Source organism: Phacochoerus africanus, chromosome 11 (genome assembly GCF_016906955.1).
Source record: "Phacochoerus africanus isolate WHEZ1 chromosome 11, ROS_Pafr_v1, whole genome shotgun sequence".
NCBI classification, from domain to species: domain Eukaryota; kingdom Metazoa; phylum Chordata; class Mammalia; order Artiodactyla; family Suidae; genus Phacochoerus; species Phacochoerus africanus.
The window spans coordinates 117,044,607-117,068,274 of record NC_062554.1 but is presented as its reverse complement, the minus strand read 5'-3'; the positions used below and the strand labels follow the sequence as shown (position 1 = coordinate 117,068,274).

At 45.6% G+C, this 23,668-nt stretch overlaps 1 long non-coding RNA gene across 1 annotated transcript in view; it reads left to right on the top strand.

The window, feature by feature from the left end:
* The window catches only part of LOC125111200 (uncharacterized), a 235,193-nt gene that overhangs the window by 14,889 nt on the left and 196,636 nt on the right, over positions 1-23,668 (top strand). Inside the window, exon 2 of the long non-coding RNA XR_007130842.1 lies at positions 2,353-2,540. This is a non-coding gene — a long non-coding RNA (uncharacterized LOC125111200). The remainder of the gene's footprint in view (positions 1-2,352; positions 2,541-23,668) is intronic.

The following is a 23,668-nucleotide window of genomic DNA, read 5'->3' as shown; positions in this document are numbered from 1 at the left end:
CACCTCCCAGTGTACACATGCTGTGCCTTTTGCTTAACTCTCTCCCTGACTCTTTTCTGAGAAAACTCATCCTTTAGGTCTCAGCTGATTCGCCACACTCCTCAAGAAGCACCTGGGTCCTCAAAGATCCGGGTTGGTTGTCTTTTCTATGTGTCTATTGATTAACTTGCATTTGCCCAGGTCTCAGCACTTACTCTCTGCCCCCCACCCCCAGAATTGAATGATCTTTCTTACCCTTTCCTCTCCCTTTGAGGAACTAGAAACTCCATGAGGACAGGGACCAGACTTTGTCAACCATCACATCCCATCTTTGCCCTGCTCCATTCCCTTTTGATCCAAAGAAAGTCAGGAAAAGTCAGCTGCATTAGGTAAGAATTTGTCATTCTACAATTCTGAAGAAAAGGTCACCAGCTCACGGAGCGCTTATTAGCTGAGTGCATTGCAACAATTCAGGTCATCAAATTGCTGGCTCCATCCCAGCACTGTGTTAGGCACTAGGCAATGGTCTGCTTTTGGTACAGAAATCAAATAATGTGTTTCTGAACTGATGTTAAAGCTCAATAGTTTCCAACTTTATGAGATTTACAGTCAGTTTTATATGTGTGAAACTACCCAAATCACCAAGGGAATTAGTTTTCTTGGAGGATTCCCATCAGTAATAGCAATTTCCACAGTTTGGCACCCATAGTTATAAATAATTTGAAAAACTCAGCCACATATAAAATTAGTATAGCAATCTAGATACTTTATCATAAACAAAAATAATGATAGCTATGGTGCTACCTTCTATTTATTTCAGATGCTGTTGTTACTGAGGTGTATACTTATTGTATATAGTAGTCAGTAACACAAGCTCCAGGATGAGTTGGCTTTCATTTCAGCACTCCCCCTGCTATTCACTAGCTAGGTGGTCTTGGGGAAGTCATTTCATCCCTGTGCATCCAAGTCTACTGGTCTATGAAAGAGCATAGTAGTAACTGCATTATAGGATTACTGTATGGATTAAATGAACTAATACCTGTAAGGGCTAATAACAGTGCATGACACCTGCTAAATACTCTATAAATGTGAGCCATGATTTGCTAGAGGTGAATCTAACAGAAGACAAATGTTCGGATATAATGCCTTTAAATTCCCTGCCAAGGCTGCAGTCCTGTGTCTCTATATCATTCCAATCCCTCAGCGTTCCTATTCCGTAGGGAGGGGGCAGCATTATCCACATTTTACAAATAGTGAAATTGAACCATAAAGAAGCAAAATGTCCACTAACCGAGTAGCAGTCTGAAACTAGAACTCAACTTTGTAGGTTTAAGTACTAGAACTCTTTCTAGGATGCTGTGAGACCATACATCTAAAAAGAAGTGTGAGACAGCCCTTAGGAGCCTGTGAGAAGTGACCCCCTTGATGGCCCTTCTGTGCCGTGGTTCTCCATAGTTGCTCAGCAAGGTTACTTCTCTCCATCTCTGAGATAATCTCAGGCCATGTCTTCCCAGATATTTTTCTTACCTGCTTTCAAAAAAGCTATATTAGGGCATTAGATGAGGTTCTGGCTAGGTACTCTCTCCTTGGCTTCCTATGTTCCCTGCCTCTTTCAACACTCCCTCCCTGGGTTGTCCTGTGTATAGACATAGCTCACCTGGTTGCAAACCCTGACTCTTTGGAGGGGGTCTTTCTGCTGAGTCAGGACCTTAAACTGCCTGGGAACCCCACAACTTAACTCCTTTCAAAATATCTCTCCCCAATCACCCCCCCCACCCCAGTCCACTTTTCATGTTTGCAACCATGGGCAAAGGATCTGCAAAAGCTCCTGTCCTCTTCCTCTTCTTCCACCTCCCTCTCCTTTCCCATCTGGGTTGACCAGAGGGAAAACTCTGGCTGTATAAGACCTTGTCTGTGGAGAAGCAGCCCCTAAGAGTTTGTGGGTGGGAAGAATGTTCCTGTGTCTGAATCTGGACTGTTCAGGAGGACTCAGGATGCTTTCCTTTTCCGTCCACTAGGGGGCCGCTTGTAGGGGGATGGAAAAAACAGAGGCTTAAAAAAATATATCATGCTGCTGAAATTTCAGCAAGAGGGGAAAAGAGAGAGCGCGTGAGAGAGAGAGAGAGAGAGAGAGAGAGAGAGCGCGCGCGAGAGAGTGCAAAGCAGTCCCAGGCTTCCTCGTCTCTTTCACGTCAGAGGCAGAAACCGACTGTTCTAAGGCTGTTGACTCAACACGCAGGGACAGAGAAAGGCACAGACAGAGAGTGAGAGAAGAGGGGTCCTCCCTGACCCAAGGAATTACCACTAGTGGAGTAAAGCCACCTGACTTTCTGATCTTATTTTGGTTGCCTCTTCTTTCTCTTTTCACTCTAGCCCTGCCAGCTTGGGTTTCATTTCTTCGGTGGAGCCTCCACGCTTCCTCCCAGGAAAGGAGGAAGGGAAGAGAAGGGGAGAGGTGGCTTCTCTAGGTGAGCGCATCAGCTGGCTTCAGCCCGCACAGGCAAGAATTCTCTTCGCAGGAAGCTCCTCTTGCTCCCCTGCCGCCCACCCCCGCCAGCCCGGTAAGTCCAGCGCACTTGCTCCTTCGATTTCCTCCCTAGTGTGATTTCAGCACCACGGAGAGCTATGAGATGCATTTCAGTTCCTGTGTCTCTGTGTGTTCTGCAAGGCGTTTGGCACTAAGGTTACATCTATCTCTCTGCTGCCAGTCGAGCCGGGTTCTGCGTAGGGAAAAAGAAAGGTGCCAAACTATGTCGACCAAATTAAAGGGGGATGTGGACTCTGGCCTTATGCGTGTCTGTGTGTGTTGTTGTTGCATAAGACAGGTGAGGTCTGAGCTAAATTGTCAGTTGGTTTCTGCGTGTCTGCGTAGGGCTGTTTTTCTTTTTCTATGTAGAATAAGAGGGAGGGTTTGGGGAATTAGTCGTGTACCTTAACTCTTTCCCGACAAGCCATCCATGGAGGGAAAGTGTTGCAAAGGAAGCCTGGGGGTTGGGGAGTGGAGGTAGAGTTAAAAGTTATGCTCCTCTGAGGGAGGTTGGAGGAGGTGGTTTTTTAAAATGTCAATTTCCCCAGGAGTCTCCGGGTTCTTGCTGTGGAGAGAGCCCACTCTAACCTTTTACTTTCTCCCCTGGTGTGACTCCATGGCGAGTGGGCAGGGGCAACAGGTGAGCACCTGGCTGGGCTGATTTGGGGGCCAAGGTCCCCCCCCCTTCATGGTGATAAGGAATGTGTCAGTGCCTTGAGCTTTGCAGAGGTTGGCCCATGTGGGCTCTACTACGTTTGCAAGGAGGCAGGAAGTGCCCTCCACTTTTTTGTCATACTTGACTATGTGTGGTTGGAAAGAGGACAAAGTTGGTTCTGCTCTGTTTTCTGCCCGTGAAAGACAGCCCAAGAGGAAGGTTTGTTTCCACATGTCTAAGGAAGCAGAAGTGAGTCTACACTGGCCCTGACTCAGGAAGGCTTGAAGTGGTGTTAGGTCCTCCAGCACTGAAAGGCTCTACAAACTGACCCGTCATGACTTTAGACTTTATTGCTATGAGTTTTTGCAAGGTACTGCTCTGCCTCTTCTGCTCCCTGCCTCTCTAAAATATGTTCTATTAATTCCCCACAACTGCCTTGATTTTTGCCTTGGAGACACTATCTGCCTGTCCCAGCCCTTCACTTCTGCCCACACCTGCTTGGGTGGGGCCATTCAACAAGTAGTGTTGGAGACTTCCTTCAATCATCTGAGTCTCCACGGAGAGCATCCCAAAGGGGGATTTTTAAGCACACTGTGGTTTCTTATAAGAGCAAACGTTGCCTCAGATTGGCCCCTAACTCTATAAGGTTCTGGTCATTTCCTTCAAGCAAGTTGAGCTAAGAGAGAGTCAGAGATGGGGGAGTTCATTCCTTTCAACTGCCAATAGACTGACTCTTCTACTTTTAATTCAGTGGCCTGGGCCTCTCCTTCATAATGAACAAAATACTCTCTTTCTTTGGTAGGGGAGCCTTCTGAGTGAAAGACACAGTCCTGAGTGAAATGGCATCAGTGTTTATTTTTTTTTAATTAATTTTTTAATGATGCTTGTCATTGGCTCTAGAAACCTCAGCATCTCCCTAGAATGTCAGGAAGTAGAATGCAGTGAGGAAAAGAATGAAGTCAGAGCTTGTAATGGTAGGAAAAAAAGATTGAAATAGACAAAGCAGAGTATTAGAAACCAACACTGACTCATTCATATGTCAACTCTCCCAACTCCTCCCATTCTTGAAATCTCCCAGCTTTAACAAGAGAGCGAATGGATTTCTGCATGGCATGTTCCTGAAGATTAAATAAAATTCATGCCTTTGCAGTGTACCCTATCCACAGCCACTGTTTATTACTGAAGGTACTGTATTTAGCGGTCATTATTTTACTAATGCCCTCAAATTCTCTCTAAAAGAAGTGCTCAGTGCCATTACTGGACCCATTTAATAAATGCGATGTAGGAGTTTAAAGTGCTGGGCCAAGGGTAGCAAAAGCAGAAACAGGAGTTCTGGTCTCCTAATATCTCAGCACCTGTAAAATGCAGAAATGCTCATGTGTGGGAGAGCGGAGATGGACTGCTCCCCAGCAGACAGATTTGCAACCCAAACCTTCTAGTAAACCCAGAGTGAAGTAACAGCTCCTCCCTGTTGAAGAATGAGAATTGGCTAGGAGTCTCCAGCTGTTGCTGGGCTTTAGTTCTCAGCCAAGATGCTGGCCAGGTGCCATGGCCAGTGGGGGGCAGAGCTCTCAGCACTTACTGTGAACAGAGGACCCCAGGTTGGTGGCCATGGATGTCTTGGTAATGATATTATCAAGGTGTTTGATGACTTCTCTCTTCTCAGAGCCTCCTCAGGGAACACCTCCATCGAGTCCTTTGTGACTCAGAACATGGGGAGGATGGCTAAGAAGCAGGTGAGGGCTGGGATCTGAGCACCTACAGGAACCCAGGAGAGGAGGGGGAGACTGGACCCAAACCCACCCCACAAATCACACCTCCACTCCTCCGGCAGTGTGAGCTCTTGCGTCAGGCCAGCATTCTGGAGAGAAGGCCAGGGTGTTTTTATATCCAGCCCTTTTTCACCAAGCAGGGGAGACTCTGTTGGGCTGTCTGAGATATGGAAAGATGAGGGATGTGGGGAAAGGTGGAGGGAAGGAGCTGGTGGGCATCCTGCCCCATTCTCTACACCCATGGGTTGCCATCTTTCAGCTGAGGGCCATTGTTACTTTTAAAGAATTGTATGAGGTATAATTTGCATATGATAAAATTATACTGGTCTTAAGTGTTGAGATTAGTAAGTTTTGAGCACTTAACCACTCCCCCAAACAAGATATCTGAAAGTTCCCTTGTGCTTCTTTCTGATGCATCTTTCCCTCCTCCAACCCCATCACTCTCTGATGTCTGTTGCCATACCTTATAATGCTATATTTTGCAGTGGAAATATATTTGCTCAATGTGTCTTATAGACACTAGACTTCTAAGGGAACATTTCAGAAGTCTGAAGCCTACTGTTTCTGGGTGGGTAGAGGAGGTGTGGGGGAGGGGTATATTCCTTGCCCAAGTTTATGGTCATGGGGTTGGAAAGTCAAGTGGTCATTTCAAGTGCGTGTGTGTCGAAGCCAATAATCAAGCCCAAATAGGAACCATGGAAGCCGCTTTAGGTCCCTGCCTCTGAAGTGACCTGAGTTATTTGATAGTACAGTGCATGGAGAAAAATGTTGAAAATGTCTATTAAACATTTGGAATTCAGCATTCAGATGGCTGGGCCTGAGTCATCCCATTGGGGTTCTAGGAGGGTGAGGAAAGAGAACTGTGTGAGCTTACTAGGGAAAAAGAGAGTAGAGTTCATTGCGACAGTGCTTATGCCATGAAATTCAGCTCCATCCGCAAAGATTATAGCTGAGGATGTTGCTGTTTCTCCTTATTCAAGAGTGGCTTTAGAACCAGAAGACACTTTGCAGAGACTCACATACTCTCATACCATCATAGCTCTATCCAGGTGTGCCATCATTCACTCCACTCCCATCCCTGGTGGTCGGACAGCATAGGGAGTCGCTCTTCTACTTTACCAAGAAGAAGCAGCGGAATTATCAGAAAGTTTTGATGACTTTGGAGGAAAAAAAAAATGTATACACACACACACACACACACACACACACACACACACACAGAGCTGATGCCTGTCCAATTCTCTCCCACCCTATACCTGTAAATGTTTTTACGTTCAAGGAATGTTGGACAGAGATGGGGAATTTTGTGCACAGTTTGTGCATGAGGTCCTCAATTAAATAGTTTCTGGAAGATCAACCAGTAAATTAGAGTCTTTAGTAGACTTCAAAATCTGTCCAAGAAGATCATAGAGCTGTTTACATGCTTGGTGGGTAAGCAGGTCCTCTGTTTCCTTCCACTCAGAGACTTTGCCAAACACCTTCTTCCCAGGCTCTGGCCCTTTCTGGTTCACCTGTCTTGGGGAATGCAGCCAGCCAGCTCATTTATGGGACGGTTCCTTCCTGAGTCAGCTCTCTCAGCCGGGATCCCACAGAGGGAAGTATAGGTTGCTAAGCCAGTAGGTCATGGGAAGTGAGATGACAGCCACTGTGGGGATTCCCTAAGGTCTAGCTTAGTGCAGAAATAAAAAAATGCGAGTGTTCTCCACAAAGCTAACTCTAGTAGATGATTTGGGAAAAGTGCAGAGATACACATTTGCCTCATCTCAGTTATAGGCTATGTAAATAAAAGCCAGATGAGGTTCTCTACCTAACTGGAGCTTGATAGTCTTAAGAGCAAGTCCAGTGGGAGGGGGAAACTGGAATAGAAGTATTTAAATGCTATTTCCAACTGTATGTGAGAATCACCACTCCTTTACCTTGGAACATGACTTTGGACTAGAACTATGTCTACATTTTGAACATGGCCAGTAGCCAGTATGTCACTTGGCAAAAGGAATTTAAACAGCTTTGCCCTCTTTCCTTTTCCTCCTTTGTTTTCTTGTGATAAAGTATATATAACATAAAACTTACCACTTTAACCACTTTCAAGGGTACAATTTAGTGGCATTATATGCATGCACCCTGTCATGCAACCATCCGCCATCCATGTCCAGAAAGTTTCCATTTTCCCAAACTGAAACTCTATAGTTTTAAACAATACTACTCCTTCCCCTTCCCCCAGGCTCTGGCAGCCACCATTTTACTTTCCATCTCTGTGGCTCTGACTACCCTTGGAAGCTTACTTAAGCAGACTCATGGCACTCTTGTCCTTTTGTGTCTGGCTTATTTCATTTAGTGTAATGTCTTTAAAGTTCATCCATGTTGCAGCATGTGTCAGGATTTCATTCCTTTTAAAGACCGAATAATATTCCATAGTATGTATTATCACATTTTGTTTACCTAGTCATCCATTGGTGAATATTCGGGTTGCTTTGTCTCTGCTTCTTTAATTCTGGCCAGTTGCCTCTACTTTCCAGCCAAGTGTGAAAGGGTGACTCTCTGGTTGTAGCTGAAATTCTTCCCTTTCGCTGTGAAGACTAGGCAGGCAGGTGGCTTCCTGGAGGCAAAATGAGGTGAATAAGTGGTTGTGAGACATTCCCCACCAACTCAGTGAGTTAGGTCTGGTTCCTGTACTCTGACCCTCATTGTCAGGTGTACAACAGACGTAGTTGAAGTAAACCGAGACCCTAAAGCCTTCTATTCTCCTGCTGAAGTGCCCCAGTCCTAGCCCAGAGAGGTACCAGGAGACAGGGAGAGATCAGTGTCACCCTTGGTTCGAATGTCTCTGGGTCCCTCCTGGCTGATGCATTACAAGGTGAGACTCCACAGTGAGAGGTGGAGTTCTGGAGTCAGGGACAAATAAACCGACAGACTCATTACTGCTTTACAACCCTGGGACCTCTATCCTTAGAGCAGACTCTGCCAAGCTCACCCGCACTTGGCTCCTATAATAACATCTTATTCTCTGGCTGTAGATGATTCCATAAAAGGTTATTACCAGGACCCAGGAGGAATTCATTTAATCTGGACGAATCTTCATTATCCTACATGGTATGGAGATAAAGAGGAAAAAACCTGGGACACTGAGCCCAGGACAGTATCAACCCAGAACGGCTAACACTGGGCAGCAGCTTAGCAGCATCTGTGGGCTGGAGTTTAGTCTTTGATCCTAGTCCAACTAAGAATTCACATTCCTGGGCTCTGGTAGCTTATATGTTTTAATTATTTAATAATAATACTATCTAACATTGACTGAGTGCTTGCTATGGGCTTTAGCCAAGTGCCTGGCGTAGAGAAGGCCCTTAATAAATATTTGCTGTTGTTACTATTAATAAAAGTTTTATATACTTTATGTCATTTAGTGGCTAAAACATTATGACATATACTATTACGCCCATTTAACAGATGAGCTAACAAAGGCATTATGATTTATGTGTCTTGTTCAACCTTTTACAGCTAAGTAGTGATGCAACAGGAACTCAAACCTAGATTTGCAGCTTGGGCCTTAACTTCTTTCTTTTTCTTTTCTTTTCTTTTTTTTTTTCTTTCTTTTTTTTTTAACTTCCTTCTTTGTTTGTTTTGGTCTTTTTAGGGCCACACTCTTGGCATACGGAAGTTCCCAGCCTAGGGGTTGAATCAGAGCTATAGCTGCTGGCCTACGCCACAGCCACAGCCACACCAGATCCAAGCCACATCTGTGACCTACACCACAGCTCATGGCCGTACCATATCCTTAACCCACTGAGCGAGGCAGGGATTGAACCTGCATCCTCATGGATACTAGTCAGATTCGTTTCCGCTGAGCCATAACAGGAACTCCACTTAACTCCTTTCTGTTTTTGCTTTACTCACCCATTTGGCAGTTAATAACAGGTTCTATTGTGATTCCCTCTAAGTATCTTTAAAGGAATTTTACATTTTGTATTATTGCTAATCTCGTATGTGAAAACCCAGGTGCCTCTCCACCTAGATAACCAATCCTGCAAAGGTTGGGAGGGTCCAGCATAGGGCCTGGCTCAAGAAAAACATAATAAAGCCCAAGAAAAACTTTCTCATTTGCTATTGGTTCTGCTTGGCCTAAGTACAGGAGTTCCTATGTTTGTTTCCCTTGTTATAATAATGGTGGTGTTGGTGGTGATGATGATGATAGGTATTATTTATGCTTGTTCATATGTGCCGGGCACTGTACCAGGCTGGGCAATCTAGTCTCGCACTTGATTCTCACCAGAATAGGACAAAGAGCTCTCTTTACCGGTCGGACGTTGCCATGTGGAAGGTGCCGAGCTCAGTGCTTAGTCCTCACCACATTCCAGGAGCAAAACCTCCTCCCGCAGGAGAAGGGAAAACCCTGGTGGTGGCGCAACTTGAATTGAAAGAGTCGCTTTTTCCTACGAAGGCACAGAGGACAGAACCTGTAGATGAGGAAAATAAAGCTCCTAAATTCAGAGAAGCTAAATAGCTTGCCCGAGGCTGCACAGCTAGTAGGTGGTGCGGCTGCTTTGAACTTTCTGCAACACAGCCCAAGTTCTCTTACTCCTTCCTGCTGCTCTGGTCTTAGCCATACCCTTCCCCTCATCATCCACCCCTCTTCCCCGCCTCCCCCGACCCCGGGGGGTGGGGGGTGGGGGTGGGGGGTGGGGGGCGGGGCACATGCAGCCAGAAGCAAGGACTGGGGCTTTATTACCGGAAAGCTTGGCTGCAGATGCCTGCTCCACCAGGTCCTGCCTTGTGCCCTGGGGCCATGACTGAATCTGAACTTCCTCACCCAGGCTTCTTCCCTGCCCTCCTCACCCCGCCTCCCCAAAAAAGCCTACAAAGATCATGACCTCTTTAAAGAGTTCTTAGATAGAATCAAATGGAGCACAAGTACACAACACCTGGCATGGCGCATGAATGAATGTGTCACTAGCTATTTCCTGTGGCCTGGGGGGCTGGGGGCAGCCTGGGGTCCTTGGCATTTTAACACGCTAACAATTATCTGGGCTGACCTGGATTTTATATGCTTCTCAAGTGCTAATGGGCCAGATAGGTCCTTGTTTTACATCATCTTAGTTTTAGGAGCATGTGTTGGCTATTTTTTCCTTCTCCTTTAGCACAGAGAGCCCGGCTGGCTGATATTTAAAAGTATCTAAAAGATACCTCTTGCCACTTAATTACCTGGAAATTGTGCTGGACTGAAATTAATTTGAACCTTAAGGAGGTATGGGGTTTTTGAGCCCGACTCCACACTCCGCTGGAGACTGAAGCTTCAGATTCCTTTTCTCCTGCCTTTCCCTCCCTCCAGATTCTTCTGCCATTCTGAGTTTTATTTATGAAACGTTTTCTCTTCCTTTATAATTATGTTTTCCATAAGAAGAACATCTAACAGCCACCTCCTGGCTGGGCTAGAGTAATTGGTGGAATTTGACGGTGTGCAGTTTCAAAGGCTTGGGTTTTATATAGATTACCTTGAATTTATCTCTGCCAGCGCATCAGGAAAGAAGCGGCTGCCTGTCTCCTAAAGTATTGTAAACCCCACAGCCACTGAGCACCTGCATCTGTGTGGATGCTGTTTATCTAAACGGATTCTGTAAAACAGATAGCTTCATAAACCAGGTTTTGCCAGCCTGTCTTGCCATCTCCTGTGAGCTTGTCAATATCAAGGTCAGCAGTGAGGCTCTGGCCAAGGGACAGGTGTGGAACGGAAGTCATCTGACAGCCTGGTGTCCTCCCTTTCCTCCCCACAGCCTGGGCCAGCTGCCAGCCAGGGGTGAGAGGGCACATGCAGGAGAGCCCAGGCAGCAAAGGGGCGATCCCCTGAGGACCAGATAAGAGCCCTGCAAATGGTTATGTCGCCAAGGGCAGAGGCCATGCAGTCCGTAAAGGGGTCATCTCCTCAGGGTGACCCAGGCTGTGCCCCAGGGAGGTGGAACTTATAAACCCAACCGTAAAGCCTCCTGTTCAAAGCCGTATACATTTATAGAGATATAAATGAAGTTGAACGTCGGTGATGCTCACTATAAAAGCAAAAGGCTTCCTCGGTACCTATGCTTCAGGTGCAGATCAGTTCCAGGCTCCCTGCCTTGCTCCAACCCAGCCGCGTCCCCGCGCCCACGCTCACAGGCGCGCCACCCAGCTGCAGCTCCGAGCAGCCGGCGGGGGTGGGGAGAGGCAGAGGTCTTCTGAGCATCTGCAAGCGAGGCGCGGGCAACGACGTGTTCCTGTTATCTCTGAGGGCTGTTTAAAAGCAGCGAGGAAGAAGAAACGGGAACAAGTACTGCCAAAATCAAGCAGCTTCAAACAGTCAGGAGTCTGGCTTTAAATAAAACAATTTGAGGAAGGTTGGCTTTTCATTTGCCTCGGAAGCTGCCAGGTTTCTGCTTCTCATAGCTCCAGATGGGATATGGTGATGAGACTGCAGAGCCGGGCTGACCAGCCCCACATCAGCTGTCTTCCTGCGCCCCCGCCTGCCTTGCCTCCTCTGCTGCCCACACTGGGCCGGCAGAAACACTCGTGAAACCCTGCCCGACAAGGGTTTGAATCCTGGCTCTGCCACGTACTGGCTGTGTGGCCTTGGGGAAGTCACTTGACTTCTCTGAGCCTCAGTTTCTTCACCCATGGCATGGGGTAAATAGTTGCTACCTCTTAGAATTGCTGTGTGGGTTAAATGAGATGTCATTTTCTGTATGAAGGCTCATAATGACCCATAGCACATAGAGGATCTTCAGTCAATGGAGTTTTTGGTTTTGTTTTGTTTTTTGTTTTTGTCTTTTTTGCCATTTCTTGGGCTGCTCCCGTGGCATATGGAGGTTCCCAGGCTAGGGGTCTAATCGGAGCTGTAGCTGCCAGCCTAAGCAAGAGCCACAGCAACGCGGGATCCGAGCCACGTCTGCGACCTACACCACAGCTCACGGCAACGCCAGATCGTTAACCCACTGAGCAAGGGCAGGGACCGAACCCGCAACCTCATGGTTCCTAGTCAGATTCGTTAACCAATGCGCCACAACGGGAACTGCCAGTCAATGGATTTCTCTCTTGATGGACATGTTTATGGTGAGAGGATTGTGTTTTGAGGGTGGAGGTCAGAGAGCACCGGGTGCTTTGATATATATTCTCCCTGTGGGGTCGGGGAGACCCCGTGTGGCTTGAGACTGGTAGCAGGAGCAAGTACTTTCTGGCCACAGGCACTGGACTTGAACCCTGTCTTCTTTTCGTCTTGCTACCAGCTCTCCTCAGTCCAGCAAAGATCTCCGGGCTAGAGTACCTGGGGCAGCTACTCAGGGGACCAAACAAGATAGACCTCACCCCCTGGAATTGCCTTTGTGGGGGGCCTGTCTGTATCCCCACAGCTGGCTCCCTGGAGAGATCAGAGGCTCAATGCTGCCCATCTGGGGCACAGATCCCTGGGAAGCATGTCTTTGGGTAACTAGGGATGCCCTTCCAGACCTGACACTCAAGAGGTCAGCAAACCATGCCAAGGGCGTGGCATCCTCTGTCCATCCTCCAGTCATGGAGAGGGCAAGTGGGATATACTGGAGGAGAGGAAAGGGTGCTTTTGATCTGGAGCCTGATATGTAATAGGTGGGGGTGGGGAGGTGACCACTATCTGTCAATCTCTTATTAAAAATGGTCTGAGGCACAGTCCGAGGGTTATTAAAATGCAGAGCAAGACTGTGCCTTAGTCTCCTCCCTGCCCCCGCCCCTTTTTTCATTTGTATTTTATCAGCTTAATTTAGTGAGAGTGAAAGGCTCAAGCAGCCATCCTTAGAGACTGGGAGGGAAAGGGTATAACGCTACCAGAGACGGCCAGTAGTGGCTTTCCTGGCAGTGTCCTCCCTCTGACCCCACAGGAGCCCCCTTTTCCCTGCAGTTAGTCTTTGTGGCCAGGGTGGAGGAGACAAGGACCGTAGAGAGCTCTCTCTCCACACACACCCCCTTCTATTGCTTCCATGCTTTCCAGGCGGCAAGGGGCTGGGGGACTCTGGCAACATCATTTGACAGAGTGGCCAGGCGATCCCACCTGCCACCCCCTACTCTGCTGCAGTGTAAACCCAGCTCTTGTTCCTTGAAATGTTTTGCCCTTTTCCTTGTAAGTTCTTAAGGTCAAATGTTGCTAAGGGGATTATTTGCCAATGGTGAAAGACTGCTAGAATGGGAAAACAGCTTTTTCTTTTTCTTTCTTTCTTTTTTTTTCTTTTTTTTTTTTTTGTCTTTTTGCCATTTCTTCTTTGGGCCATTCTCATGGCATATGGAGGTTCCCAGGCTAGGGGTCCAATCGGAGCTGTAGCTGCCAGCCTAAGCCAGAGCCACAGCAATGCGGGATCCGAGCCTCGTCTGCAATCTACACCACAGCTCACGGCAACGCCAGATCGTTAACCCACTGAGCAAGGGCAGGGACCGAACCCACAACCTCATGGTTCCTAGTCAGATTCGTTAACCACTGCGCCACGACGGGAACTCCTTTTTTCATTTTTGAAGTTTGGTGTCTTACCGTGGAGTTAGGCTCAGCATCTGGCCTGACCAAGCCCTGCCAGCAATAAGGTAGGGACCATGGGGAATGGTGATCCAAGATCCATTATGAGGATGTTAGGATCTACTGGGTTCATAAGTCACCCGCTGGATCCAAAAACAGCTCCATGTCTATTTTCAGTAGCATAATAATCACTAACACCTACATGATAAACATGATTGCCAGGCAATAATCTAAAAACTCCACATACATAAACTTGCTAAATCTATACAACTCCCTTTAGAAGGGGGTGCTATTACTTTCCCCATTTACAGATGGAAAAACTAAGGCACAGTGATTGCTTAATTTGCCAGAAGACACATAATAAATGGTAGAGCCAGGATTGGAACCCAGGAACTCTTTGTACTTAATTACCATGATGTCCTGAGTATCACTCAGAAACTACCCTGGTTCCTGGTGGCCAAAGAGAGATGCAAAAACTGGAGAATTGCAGTTCTTATAAACTTGGTTTGAATCACAAATGTTGGTTTAAAAATAAGACTGGATCCGTCGCTATTTCTCTCAGGGGCTCAGTGCTGTCACTTCTTCATCTGCCCCTCCTTTGGGGAGTCTTGTTTTTTTCAACAAAGCCTCATTTAACTCCTCCAGGATGAGAAAAGAATCCAGCTCCATACAAGTGAGTTTTCTTAAATGGATTTTCCTTCGTCCAATCTCATAAGGTGGTGTCAATTCTCATCTGCCCACAAAAGCCTCATTCACTTTGTGGTTTATCCACTTTGGGGATTATCTGGGCCACAGTTGTAACTACCCGTTCACTTGTGGGCCACATCTTTTAATTCAGGTCTGCCACCGTGCAGAATAAAAATTCCGTAATCGATTCTCAAATGATTTGTTCAGCTGGGAAGAGTATGGCAGGCAGATGTAGTAAAGCTCAGTTGTTCTTGTGTCGGTTTCTTGTTCAGTTGTGAGGACATGAACTGAACACCAGTGGCAGCCAGGACCACCAGAAGTTTGCAGGGGAGGCAGGTAGTGTTGGCTGGGGCCAAAGGGCAGCTCAGTGTGGCCAGACATGGAGATAGTGGCAGGATATCAGCCAAAGGAGCAGTGGGGCTGTGCAGTGCTTTAGAGCCCACCTCCAATGTTCCCCAATATTCCTGATGTAACAGGTTCACCCCAGTAGAAGCACTGAGAACCAGGGGGCCTAGGTACCCCAGTGCAGATTTGGTTAAAGGCTAGTGTCTCATTCTTGAATTAAGGCTGAGAGGGACAATCCTAGCTCGGGGTGAGGTGATTCAGGGCTGAGAATCCATCCCAAGCTTGGGCTAACTACCAACCCGGGCAGAACACAGAGTGATGGAGACATAGCATCCGTTCTGAAGACAGTGGACTTGAGTTTGGATCCTGGCTCTGCCCAGCTCTGTCCCCTTGATGAAGCCACTTAACCTCAACTCTAATGTGAGGATGATAGGGAGTTCCCATTGTGGCTCAGTGGGTTATGAACCAGGCTAATATCCATGAGGTTGCCGGTTCGATCCCTGGCCTTGCTCAGTGAGTTAAAGATCCGCTATTGCCATGAGCTGGCTGGCACCCGCCCCTCCAATTTGATTCCCCCCCCCCCCCCCCGCCCCCGGGAACTTCCATATGCTGTGGGTGTGGCCCTAAAAGGCAAAAAAAAAAAAGAAAAAAAAGGATGACCATACCTCTTTCTTTAAAATGTTCTGAAAATTGAATAAGATCAACACCTATGGGGCTTCTGGCACTTAATAGGTATTCAGTAAATGCTGATTCCCTGATGATTAGCAATAATAATTTCTTGCATTTTGTTGTGGTTTGTAATATTCATAGTACTATTACGTGTATCACATTTGATCTGCAAAACGGTATGTGAAGGTAGACAAAATGATTTATTAATTACTCCAGTGTTATAGATGGAAGAATTTCTATAGACTCTCAATGGTTTGTCCAAAATAGCACAGGTAGAAAGGGACAGAATTGAGATCACAAATTTTGCAGCTTTAGTTTAATCATTTTACAGCCCTCTTTGTCGTGCTATGATTGGGCTGACAATTGAAATCACAAAGGTTAAGAAGACCCTCTCCCCAGAGATGTCCAGGAAGCAGAATCAGCTCCCAAGAGCTCTGCAGCATATCTAGGGGAACTAGGCAGAGCGTGGGGTGTCCTTTAGAGTCTTTGGCACAAGGCTCTCAAGCTCTTCTACAATGTGTTCTGAAGTAGGTCCCTTAGTAGATTAGTTCTGAATGCTACAGCAGCCAAGTTTTCTCATCGTCTTGGCTTTCCTGCCTTCCCCAGCCATCTTGGGAACCTGAGTCACTCATCACAGCCACCACATAGGGACCAGCTCTCACCTTTTTCACCACTAGCAAAAGAATGTAGAGCCTGCATCCAGCAAGCTAGTAGCCTCAAGGGGAAACTCCACAGAGGGGCCCAACCTATTAGTCTGACCTGAAATAGCTCTCCTTAACCCCCAAAGCAAAGGCAACAAAACCAAAATAAACAAGTAGGACTAAAACAAACTAAAAGGCTATTGTATGGAAAAGAAAACCATCAACAAAATGAAAAGGTGACCTATGGAAAGAGAAAATATTTGCAAACCGCATATATAATAGGGGCTTAGTATGTAAAATACATGAGGAGCTCATATATATTAATAGCAAGACAAAAGAAAAACACCCTCAAAAGCCCCAAATAATCCAATTTAAAATGGGCAAAAGACCCGAAGAGACATTTTTCCAAAGACATGCAAATGGCCAACAAGCACATGAAAAGATGCTCAACATCACCAGTAATCAGATCAATACAAATCAAAACCACAAGGAGAGGTGTTCCCATCATGGCTCAGTGGAAATGAATCTGATTAGTATCCCTGGCCTCACTCAGTGAGTTAAGATCCAGTGTGTGGTGTAGGTCACAGACGTGGCTCAGATCTGGCATTGCTGTGGTTTAGCCAGGGGGTACAGCTTGGTTTTGACCCCCAGCCTGGGAATCTCCATATGCCAAGGGTGCAGCCCTTAAAAACAAAAGCAAAAAACTACCAACAAGGAGGTATCACCTCATACTTGTCCAAATAGCTATTATCAAAAGACAGGATTACCAGTGCTGGGACGATGTGGAGAAAAGGGAGCCCTCGTGCACTGTTGATGGGAATGCACACTGGTCCTGCCACTATAGTCTCTCAAAAGATTCAAAATAGAACTATCATACGATCCAGCAATCCCTCTTCCAGGTATATAGCCAAGGTAAATGAAATCACTATCTCAAAGAGACATCTGTACTCCTGTGGAGCAGTGTTTTTCACAATAACCAGGGTTTATAAACAACCACCATGTCCATCAGTGGATGAAAGGATACACAATAGGATATCAATCAGCTAAACAAAAAAAGGAAATCCTGTCCTTTGTGACAACATGGAACTTGGAGGGCATTATCTTAAGTGAAATAAGCCAGACAGAGAAAGATAAATACTACGTGGTATCAAGCTGAACTCATAGAGAGAGGGTAGAATGTGATTGTGAGGGGGTAGGGGAAATAGACGTTAAAAAGTAAATAAAATCACTTTCCTTGTCACTCTCCTATTATATGTTTATTTATCTCAATTGTTACCAGCCAACATAATATATATTTATTTGATTTCTTCTGTATCATTGTCTCCTCCCAATAGAAGGTAAACTCTCTGAGAGTAAGGACTTTGTCTTACAATTGAATTCCTAGCCTGGAACACTGTTTAGTAAAATACTGGTTGAGTGTATGAATAAATGGCTCACCATCCAGGGTCCTCTCTTTCCACAGGCTGTTAGTAAAGACCTATTTTGAGCCAGGCATTCTGTTAATGGCTGGATATGGAGTTGAATGAAACATGGTGCCCTGTCTTTGAGGATCTCTCAGTCTGGTTGGGGTAGAGGAGAAATCATAAGATAGGTAACTGCTTCACAGCACAAGGAAATGTTAATGTCTAGGAACTAACCGAATGGGGGAAGTGGGGTGGGGTGACTCTCGCTAGTTGGTCACCCCATTAATCAGAGAGGGAACAGCATATGCAAAGACTCAGAGTCATAGAAAGGGCATGTCAGAAGGTAAATAACAAATGTGATATCACTGGAACACAGGACCATTGAGTCGTGGTGGTGGTGAGAATGGTGGGAGATGATACTGAAGGAGGAGATTAGAATTTGGACCTTCCTCTCAAGATACCCATGGGGAGAATTATCAATACTTGGGTGCTTTTGGTGTGATAGCTTAAGCTATATTGTTGGTTGCAAGCTTGTGGCCTTTTTCATCAGGGAATTAAAAGCACAGCTTAATGGAATTTTATTTGCTACCGAGATATTGTTTTATATTAACCATATCTTCTGCAAGAGCTCCAAGCCAGAGAGTGACAGTGGGGGCCTGGAGGTGATTGGGTAGGACCCACAGAACCTCTAGATTGATCCTCTCCGACAGAGCTTTACGGGATGCAGTTCTGCTCTCATTTGAAAAACATGAGGCCAGTTCTCAGCCACCTGTCCTCCTTTCTCTATTTCCTCCCTAAAAATGATGCCACTCTGATGGGTAATACAGAGGTTAAAGGCGAGACTATTTAGTGAGAATGAGGGATAGAAAATGAAAGAAAGAAAAGCCCTGAGAGCAGAAATTGTGAATGCTCATTCTGTTTCCTTGAACTGTGGCTTGTTTAAGAAAATGGTTTGTCCTGTTGCTTCAATTTCTTCTCTTCTGGAAAGAGGATGCGGCTGGGAGGCTCCCGGGCCAGGGCTCCAGTCTGGGAAAGTGCCTTCCTATTGATCTGTGTGTCAGCAATTCAAATGGGGGTATTTAGACTGCGGCTGAGTACCTAATAAAAAATTTAAATTATCGTTTATAAAAAATGGAAGGAAGGAAAAAACTCATCAAGGAACAACCTCTTAAAGAAAGTGAAAAAACAAAAACAAAAAACAAAAATAGCCACACACACAACTTGAGGTCCTCGGGGAGGGAGCTGGAGACCAGGATTGTGAGCTATGCCAAGATGTGCCTCTGGCCTTCTATTTCTCCTTTTAAACACCTCTCCCTCTTATCCAGACATCTTTCCTAGGCCCTGTGGCTCTGACTGCAGATCCTGGCTTCATTACTCATTGGCTATGGGGCTTGGGCAAAGGACAGATATTTCTGTCTGAGCCTTCCTGTTGCATAAACAGGAAGAAACAATGGCGTCTCAAATGATAACGCATATGCAAAGCTCTTGGAGCAGAGCACAGCCCACAGTAGGTGCTCAACAAATGTTTATATCCCAATTCCCTCCCCCTTTGCAGATCCCCTATTCAGAGTCTTCCTTAAGAAAAGCTATGCCCTATCACCTTTAAAAATCTGACTGCAGCCAGCTGCTGTCTTACTTGAAAGGCTCTGAGCCACTAAATCACACCTATGTATATAAATGATTGATAACAAATTAATAGGTTAGGTGGTGGCACTTATGGAAAGCAGAAGGAAAGAAGTGAAGGAAGCTTTAACAGCACAATGTCAGAAACCAGTTACAAGCCTCTGTAGTAAGATTTGGGGGGATGGGGCTTCTGCAGCATCTTTTAAATCATGCCTAGTAGGAAACCATCTCTCCGGTCAATGATAAGGACAGGTGATACACAGGTAGGGAAAGCAGGGAGTGAGTCTTTCAAACTTTAATGACAGCATCAGAGAGCTCACCCACTCCCATGACTACATCCTTGCCCTTGCCGGTGCACCTTCCGCAGAGTCCTGATGTCAAACTTCCCAGCTCTGGCCACTCCTCTTTTTCTTCTGTGTGCCTTCAAATCCAGCAAGTACACATTGGCATTGATGTATCCAAGCCTCCGACCTGGCCTCTTTTTTCACTAGCCACTGCTTCCCTTTACCAGGCTTAGGATCTACCCTCCATCACTGGCATTAATCCCTTGCAGAACCTCTGTGGCCTTGTCCTGGACTCACCTGGCAGAACCGCGCCTCGTTAAATTCTGGCCATGCTTACCTCTGAACAAGTACACATCACCAGAGGAAAATAGACAGTCGTGTGGACAGTTGTTGCTTTACAATTATGATCCTACATCCCAAGCAGATCCTGGAAACAGTCTGGCCAGGATACTTCTTTAGCACATTGATTTTCCACGGTCTGAAATAACAATTTTGCATCTCATTTCTCTGAAGACTGCCTACCTTCCCTTTTTAATTTCTTCCAGCTGAAGACCTTATTTGATATTTTACAGACAGGCACTCCCTCATCCTCCTGCTACTGACTCGACACCTCTTGCTGTCTCTGTGGTCCCCTCGGTCTTTCTCCTTACTCATGGGTGTCAGGCCCCTGCTCCTTGCAAAGGCCAGTCCCCCTCTTGTGTTGTGACCTTGTGCTTCTTGAGGACTTCATTGCTGAAATTATCACCCATCCTCTCTTGAATCTTCAATTTCTCCCTTGCTACTTCATTTTCCTATGTGTACCCTCTGATTTCTCCTACTTTAAAATACACGAAAACCTCTCCTATTCTATTCTCCTCCAGTTTCCTCTCTATTTCTCAGTTCTCATCTCAGCAAAACACGTTATTGAACACATCACCATTCCCAATGCTCACTTCCATTCTCTCCTCATCCTATCAGGCTTCCATCCTGACAACTCCACAGACACTGCTCAGCAGCTCCAGTGGTCCTATCAGGCTAGGTCTCGGTCATTTCTCTCCTGCTTTATACCTGACTCTCAGCATCTCTGGGCAATTTCATTCATTAAGCCACTGACTTCCCTTGGCTTTGGTGACATGCGCTTGCGTTTTCCTACTGTGTCGGGAGCTACTACTTTGCTGGTTTCTCTTTCTGTACTCAAGCTTTAAAACTTAAAAGGCTCTAGAATTCTGTCTTGAGCCTAGAGAAAAGTCTCATGATCACCTAGGGACCACACACCACTTATATGCCAGTGGCTACCACATCCATGTCTCTAGCTCTGACATCTTTCTTGAACCCAGCTTAGAGGAGCCCGCAGTCCCCCTGGTATCTCTACTTTGATATTTAATAAAGTCTGCTAACTTAATATGCCCAAAGGGAATTCTTGATTCATTGATATCCTAAACTTGCTCCTCAGCTAGTCTTTCTCTTCTCAGTAAAATGTACTACATCTACCTATTTGCTCTAGTTAAAAAGCTAGAAGTAATCGTTAATTCCTCTTTTTCCTCACACACCACTTCACATCAGTCTATCAGCAAGTGCAGTTGATGCTACCTTTAAGGCACTTTTCAAATCCTTCCTCTCCTAGGAATGACCCCAGCTTTCACTTGAACCACGGCAAGAGCCCCCAACTATTGTTCCAATGCCACTCCTCCCCTGGAGCCAATCTATACCCCAAACTGAAGTGATTTATTGAAATAGATCAAAATATATTCCTTCCTTTCTTAAAATCCTCCAATGATTTTCCTTACCCTTAAAATAAAACTCAAATGTCTTATATGATCAACAAAACCCTACATGTCTCTTTGTCCTCTATTTTATGTCTCTCTCTGCCCTTCACTCTGTTACACTCAAACTGATTTATCAGAAGTGCCAATCTCAGCCCCTCAGGACATTTGATGTACCTGTTCCCTAGAATTTAGAGAAATCTTAGGAAGCGTCTAATTTGACTCTCTTATTTTATAGACAAGGAGACCAAGGACAGGAAAGGGAAATCTCATGGAAAAATCAGTGGTAAAGCCAGGACCAGTTCTCTTGATTGCCAGTGTCCCACTGGAGCATGCTGGATGATTCTTGCTGTCTGAATGCTTCACCAGTGTCTCCTCCTGTGAGCTGCAGAGACCTTCACCTTGGTAGGAACATGACTCTTAGATTTGGTTCAGTCTTGGCTGTGATTTTAAGCTGGTTGAATGGGTTGACTGTAAGCGCTATAGTAGAAATTATAGTCCTTGAAAGTTACTATGGAGAAAATTGGGATTTTTAGCAAAAATCTTGTGAATGCAAAGTTCCTGGGCAATATATGACTCCCTGGAAAAAGATTTACCATTTTTGACCCTACATCCACAGTTTAATAAACAAGATCAAGCTGTCATTAGAATTCCCTTGTCAGAGTTCCCGTCGTGGCTCAGTGGTTAACGAACCTGACTTGCCTCCATGGGGACATGGATTCGATCCCTGGCCCTTCTCAGTGGATTAAGGATCTGGCGTTGCCATGAGCTGTGGTGTAGGTTGCAGATACAGCTCAGATCCCACATTGCCGTGACTCTGGTGTAGGCTGGCTATTACGGCTCCGAATGGACCCCTAGCCTGGGAATCTCCATATGCTGCAGGTGTGGCCCTAAAAGACAAAAAAAAAAAAAAAAAAAAAAGAATTCCCTTGTCATTCCTTAAGCAGATCCCTTATTGTAGCCTGGCTCCTTTCTCTGTAGTCCCCCACAAATATTTTGGCAGAGAGGATCTTTATTTCAGTCTAACAGATCTGTGGCCTCTTCATGCCCTTGTTTTCGCTTGGCTGTCACTCTTTACATGCCACGTTGGGGCTCACTCAAGCTTATTTCCCCAGTCCCGCCCTCTTCCACCTCTCTGTTGATTCGCCTATAATCAAAGGTTATTTGTATATCAGATTTACTTCACTGAAAAATTGCCATTGCTTTGAAGAATTTCCTGTCGTGCAATCATATAAATTATTCCGAAAAAGAATGTTTTAAAAATACCCAGGCCTTGTTATAACAGGTGGTCACATTTTTCTTGTTTCTGCTTTTCCTCTTAGAATCTATCTCACTGGCCTGATTTGGGGCTTTAAACATCGACACCTCAAATTCAGATCTTGCCTAAGCTGACCTCCTCTCAACAAAAAGGGTGTCTGCTTAGTCCCAGAATGTATTCAGCTTTGTATATGTACTTTCTCTGACCACAGACAGGGAGAGAAAATGTCCTTCCTTGTGCAACCTCTCTGAATAAAGCCTTCTAACTCTCATTTGACTTACATGTACTTTAGGAAATGGGGGGCACTGTATTTGCAGTGTCATTTTACTTTCATTTGGAGATTCAGGCCCCACATGCAGAGAACCTCTCCCATCAAAATTTTAAACTCAAAAAATATTAAATAGACATAATCCGAACTTCTTTCTACAGCTTTCAAGTTTCCACCTGTTACATCGTTACTCTCCATTTCTTGGCCTTCTACAGACCTTCAGGCTGTAACACAGAGTAGATGCTGGCATCATCTGTTTAAGTAAAGATTAGTTGGCTGCTGTTTGTGTGGCCATTTATTCTTTATCTGAGCAATCTTTGAGATGTCTGTGAAGATTGGTGTTTTAGCATACCCAATAGCACTAGTAACTTTATATATTTTTCCTTTCATCATATTTACTATCATTGAAATAATGCATTTTCTGCTTCATTTACTTGCCCATTCAGAAGTGCTAGAATCCCCAGGGTGGCTCCTAAACGCTCTAAGCTGTTTGTCTGATTGCATTTTTTAAAGTGTACTTGGTGCCCCAGAAGCTTTCCCCTGGCACTCTAGTTCTATTTCTGTGACACATTCTGGTTACAGAAACAAACACACTGAAGAGTCCTCAGGTAGGGGACATAGATGTTCCAGGAACTGTCCCGGATTCTGACTGTCCAGCTGTGATAAAGACCTCTGAGTTCATGAAACATGCATTCTAGGAGAGACCTGCTACAAATCCATTGACAAGTTCTGTTGACTTTACCTCCTCAGTATCTCTTACATCTCTCCATCTCTAACCTGCTAGTTCTTTATTCAAACTAACATCGTCTTTCTCTTCTGTGATTAAAAGAGCCCTCACTATCCTCCCCACATCCTCTCTTGCCTTCGTCTAATCTAATCTCTACACGTTAGTCAAGAGATCTCATCAGTATATATATCTGATCATGTCATTCCCCCTCTTAACATCTTCAAGCACTTTCCATTGATTTTAGGGCATAAACAAAAATTCTTAACAAAGCTCTGCATGGTCCCCCTTCTGCCCCTCTCTCTAGCCTTGCTTCTCCTCTCTCTCTGGGCTCCAGCTATGCTACACCACTTCCAGAGGCCCCCAGGTGTCCCAGGCTTTGTTCTGCGCTATGTTCTTCCCTCTTTGCCTCCTTCCCTTTCCCTCCATCCATCTCTCCACACGTTTCCTCCTCTGCCTAAGTCATCTTCACCTGCAAATCTTAATTCAGATGCCTCTTCCTCCAGAGAGCCATCCCTGGATCCCCAGACCTAGCCAGATGCTCTCATTACATGCTCCCAAAGAAAACTGTAAGTTGATCTTTATCACTTAAATCTGTTA